This window comes from Arvicola amphibius, chromosome 6, assembly GCF_903992535.2.
Source record: "Arvicola amphibius chromosome 6, mArvAmp1.2, whole genome shotgun sequence".
Lineage (NCBI taxonomy): Eukaryota > Metazoa > Chordata > Mammalia > Rodentia > Cricetidae > Arvicola > Arvicola amphibius.
The window spans coordinates 112,084,561-112,090,576 of NC_052052.2; the positions used below are offsets into that span (position 1 = coordinate 112,084,561).

Consider the following 6,016-nt stretch of genomic DNA (forward strand, 5'->3'; position numbering starts at 1 on the left):
GAGTGTCTAGCAACAAAACAGACTAGGGATGGAGAAAATCAGTGATTGATAAGGCTTAAGGAAGATGACAGAGCTTTGCAATATGTGAATAAAGCAGAGAAACTATTAAAATTCTACATCGCTTAAATATGTCCTTATCATTTCATCAAACTCATGTGTTTACTCTTCCTTCTGTTGAAGGAGATAAACTGGATAACGGACAGTTAAATTATGGACATCAAAACACAACTTCATTCAATGCAAAGAATGGCATATATCTAGGAAGTTAAACTTATTAAAATTGTCTAACTTATAGGATGACATGAGGAAAACATAGATTATACTAACCATTGATGAGAAAAATGAAGCATGAATGGTGATTATGTAAACAAAAGTCATTTTCAAGTATAAAAATTTGTAATTAATTATTATACTAATATGGAAAATAATTTGTAAACCCTTCATTCCAAAACCCAGAAAAATTGCTGGAAGTTTTCAAATTTATTAACAACTTTTTCTGATTATTGTAAAGTAACACCTTCAATGATCATAGACCAGAAAACATTTTGTCCCTTGCTATTACAAAACTGTGTCCTATGTAGTAGAAAGAATACACATCTATGAAAATTATGAATTTCAGTCTTCAAAATATCTCTTTAATGTTTGTAAAAAATGAACCACAAAGCTAAAAAGAAACCCTGTCTCAACACCCCCCCCAAATAATTTACTTACAAAGGCAATCTAAATTCCAAAGCTTAAACTTAAGTTCATCACAATAAATTATTTTACTTTTCAAAAGTTGGTTATTAAGAGACAACAAGTCACAGACTGAAATAAGATGTTTTAAAATCACATATTTGGCAAAGAACTCAAGTCTATAATATATAAAGAATTCTCAGAATCAACTAACACACATAAATAACACATTTTTGTGTATAAAGGTGTTAAATAGAGACTCCTCTATGTTATATCAAAAAACATATAAAAATAGATCCTCATCGTCCTTCAGGGAGACAAGAACTATTGGCTCTATTTCTGGGAAATGGAGTGACACAACCTCTTGAAAACTTATTTGGCAGCTTTTCTTTCTTATTTAGTATTTATTCATGATCATAAACTTAACTCTGCAATCCAACTAGACTTGGAAGGGAATGAGGAAAATATGGAACCCAAAGAACTCCAGTGAGAGCAGAGATTACAGGGTATTGCAAGCAGATGAGTTGAGGGCACTCTCCTGAGCTATAGAAGGAATGGTCTGGTGGGTAAGATGCCCTAAAGTTAGAAGAATTAGAGTTGTTCACAGACAGAAATGGTGATCTTCTTGCTAGTCTTGCCACTCTTGTACTCCAAAATGCTCCCTTGTTTCCATGATGCAATGCTCATACCTTCTTTCACCTTTCCAAAGGTCACATGTTTGCCAGCCAGCCACTCAGTCTTTGCGGTACAGAAAAAACTGAGAGCCATTTGTGCTTGGTCCAACATTTGCAATGGACATGATGCCAGGACCTGTATGCTTCTGGATGAAGTTCTCATCCTCAAAATTTCCCCCCAAAGATGGACCTGCCACCAGTGCTGGTATGGCTTCTGAAGTCACTACCCTGGGACATAAACCCTGGAACAATCCTTTGAAAGGAGAAACCCTTATATACAAATCCATTCTCTCCAGTGCTCAGACTATAAAAGTTTTCTGCTGTCTTTGGAACATTGTCTGCCAACAGCTGGAGGGAGACACAGTTCAGGGGCTTGCCATTAGCCATAATGTTGAAGAACACTGGAGTTGACCATAGATGCATCAAGTGACCACAGAGACAGTGGAGTCTGCAAAGCATGTTTGGTATCTTCCTCAGATGTTAAATATATGCCTGCCATAAGATGGAGCCATCTCACTTCTAGGCATTTGCCCATAGAAATGAAAGTTTAGGCCAGTCCTAAGACTTGCACATACATGTTTATAGAAATTCTAGTTTAACACCCAGAACTATGAATGAGAATAGTCATGGATAAGCAAATTTGTGGAATAATGGTACAATTAAGAGTCATTCAGCAATAAAAATTTGTTACGAATAAGTTGGAGATATTGCTCAGTAATTAAGATAGCAAACTGCTCTTGTGGAGGATCTGAGTCTGTAACTATAGCTCCTGGGACTCTAACCCTGGAACCTCAATGGACACCTTTATTCATGTGTGTTGGCACATGTATACATGCATGCGTGTGTTCACACATGAAACACACACACATACACACAATTAAAACAAAACTGTTAAAACATTAAGAATAGATTAAAGCAGTCTATGTCATTTTTCTAGTGTTGAGTAAAATAGTTAGGATGCAAAGTACTCCATGCCAATGAGAGTGCCTGTCTCAAATGAAAAGTAGATCCCCAGGGAAGCAATACCCAAGATTGGCCTCTGACTGCCACATGTACACATATGTGCACCTGTGAAAATGCACACCACACATGCATGCACAGTACTTTTTGTTCTAGGCATTCATCAAATAAAAGAGCTAATAATATTCATTAATTATTATACCTTAGGTCTATAGCAAAAAATAGTAGCTTCTGTGCCAATGCTTGTGGAAATACATAGGCTTAAAAGAAAATTTACATTAAAGTGAGTTATATTAAAAAATCAAAGCATGCATTTTTCTCAATTTGGAATTTATATTTTAGGCTATGAGTTAGACTTCTATCTTGACAGATTTAAATGGTAATTTGTTATAACATGAGATGGCATGAAATGTATTTATTGGCATTTCAAATTACAGCATTTTCAATGAGAAAGATATCTAATTTTAAGCCACTAAAACAGCATGATGCAGCCATACATTTCTTGCTGAATAGCAGTCACTCAGATATGGGTTCTGATTTATTGCTGCTATCTAGGATGGGAGTACTACACAAAAAAAATGATGTTAAGTAGACAAGAGGTTGCCATTATGGTTATTGGCATGCTACACTTCTATTTTAAAATGCTAAGTAACTCTATGATGTTTCAGCATTTAATAATTGTGCCAGCTCCATAAAAACATATGAAATCATTATTTCCTGACATTAATGAAGTCTACTTCTCCAGCACTATTTGAATAGGCAATTGAATGAGGAGACTCAAAAATGTATTAAAACCAGGTCAGCTGTTCTGTGTTTCCCACAATACATCCACAGTTCCGTGAAGGGTAATCTTGAACTATTTTTTTTAGAGCAGCCTGTACATCTTTATCTTGAAATTCCAAATGTTTCAACAATAGACAATTGTTAAGAACTAGACAATTATTTTTCAGCACCCACTGATTAATGGCTTAGACTGTGACACAGGAGAAGTGCTAGAACAAAGGCATCCATTATAATAATGCACACGCATTAAACCGTCTTCATTAGTAGGAACTTCTGATTTCAGTTCAGCATAAAGCCAAACATGCCAAGAAAGAAGTTGGGTGGTAAGAATTTTAAGCGTATTTTGAAACTCACTTGATAAGAAGATTAAATAACATCACTGTCCCCTATTAAAACTTTTTTCTTTCATTTATATCTTTCTCTTTCATGCCTCCATCCTCCTTTTCTTCCTTTCCATTTCAGTCTGTCTGTTCCCCTCTCTCTTTATCTCAAGCACATTTACAATGTTAACCCAGTAGAAGTTATCATAAAATGGCATTTTATGATACAAGAAATCAATATTTTTAAACTCACAGACTCAGCTGTCATTTTCATTCAGAAGATGAGTATTTTATGTAATTGCTGTCTTTTCAACAAAAATGCAGTATAGCAGTAGAGAGGTGATATCGGTTATGTCATTTGAGTAACCTTACCCACTGGGTAATTTCTGTAATAGTAGCAGGAAAGATGAAGCTTTAGAAAATGAGATTTTAAAAAACTGTTTAGATGCTGTGCTTGGTCTGTAGAACTCCTGCTCCTGACAGAACAATTGAAAAGTGTATTGTGATTATCATGCCACCCGAACTTTCCCAGAGTCATATCAGGCCATTGCTCGGTTCCCTATCAAATACACATGTATTTGTGCTGGTCAGTTCCTTGGTTGCTTCCACAGTGATAGTAATATAAATATAGATATAAATAACCAAATTCATGAATCTGAAGAAAGCAACCATGATTATCTTTATACCTGGTGAATTTGGTACTTTTCAAATCTACTCCAAGCAATCTGCCTGAATAATGTCATCAATTTTCATAAGAGGCAAAGACTGTAAAAGCTACAGACATTCCCATTTTACAAAAGAAAATGAGTCTTGGTGAATTTGAGTTTCACATGATGTCATGGTTTTTAATATGGACATTATAGACCATTTGAAATTCTGTGTGTCTTACATAGGTGAGTTGTCCTGTATTTTTTGGAGCATCCCTAATCTGCATTCCCCTTTACTGTCACCAATTTTAGTACATATTTGTTATTCTTACTAGTTATTTATTCTTAGTGTACAACCAAAGTACCTTTGGGGAGCAGAGGAAACTGCTTTCCCAGAAGACTTTTGATCCCTGCTCCTCAGCATGCACTTCTGTCTGTATCAGATATGATGAGCAGAAAACTGAGAGAGGGGTCAGAGAATGTCACTTCTGTAATTTAGTTGTGACATTTTTCTGCTTCTGTCTTGAATACTGTCACTCCTCCCTTTCATCGTCTTCCTTCCCATCCCCCTATTCTTCTTCTTTCTCCTTCACCCCTTCATCTTATTTCTCCTTTCTTCTTCTTCTTTCTTTTTGACTCTTCTAAGTCACTTGGACAACTACCTTTTAGAAATCCTGGAATAGTCTGAAAGCTCATGGAGAAGTTCAGATGCTGAGAATCAGAAGTCTACTCCTAATAGTCAATAAGGACCTGTATTTGCCCAACAACCACTGTGGAAGTTTGAAAGCAACTCCCAGCCACGCCTTAGGTAACAGGGTATTATCCCTGGTCACTATGTCAGAAACAAGATGCTAGGAAAGCTGTGTTGCACTAAGATGCTGAGTTCCAGGGTAATTTGTTGCCCAGCAACAGATGGATGAACAGGGAGTGAGAGAAAGGCTACACTTTATAAAAGTGTAGGATATATAGCGCTATTTGATAATTATAATGTTTTTGACCTTTGAAACAAGTCTATGAAATATTATCACCATATTTTAGAGATGAGAAGATCCAGACTAACCACAACCCAAGCACAAGTTCTGTCTGGAGAATTGGGCTGTGGGCAGGGAAGGCAGAAGACAGAAGAACCAGCTCTTCTTTGCTCAGGGTCTACCTTTCCACTCTAGAAAAACTGGGATGTTTTGTGTGTGTGTGTGTGTGTGTGTGTGTGTGTGTGTGTGTGTGTGTTTTCTACCAATACCAGCACAGGATGAGATTCTTAAATATATCAGATTGCTGCTTGCCTGGTGTTGGTGGAGGATTAGTTTGACGAGCATTCTAAGTCTTAATGTTAAGATTATTAACTGCGTTCTTGCTTGTTTCAATCTTTGTACTGGATTTTCATTACAGTGATCTAATCTGACTTTGAGTTTGCTGATGCAGACTGCAATTAACCTGTGAATTTTTCTGGGGATTTAACTACAGAAGCTATCTGAGCAACTTTGCCCAACATGCTTATGACAATGCTTGGCTGCTAGTTTTCTTGGGAATTAAGACTTCAGGGGATTAAGACTTCAGAGCTGGTTTGAAACTAAGAAAAACAGTTTAGAATGTTTCTGTATTTTATTGGGGTGAAGACTGATGGGAAGTGGGACAAGTTAGAGAACTAATAGAAGATAATTAGGCAGTTTAACCAAAAGCTTTTCCAAGGCTTGAAAGATGGTTCAGTGAATAAAACGTTTGAATTGCAAGCATGGGGACCAGAGTTCAAACCTCATGAATCATGCAAATATGGGTATAGCTGTGTGTGTCCTTATTCCCTGTGCTCCTATAACAAAACAGGAGGCAGACAGAATTGCCCAAAGCTCAAATAGTCTGGTGTGTGCAGCAGTGGAGATCAAAGAAGACACCCTGTCTCAGACTCAGTGGAAGGTGAGAACCCACAGTGTAGTTGTCCTTTGATTTCTATATGCCAGCC

General features: G+C 36.8%; 1 pseudogene; it reads right to left on the reverse strand.

Moving 5' to 3' along the window:
• Window positions 1-1,266: 1,266 nt before the first annotated feature.
• On the reverse strand, window positions 1,267-1,772 carry LOC119817088 (annotated as a pseudogene).
• Between the last annotated feature and the right edge of the window lie 4,244 nt (window positions 1,773-6,016).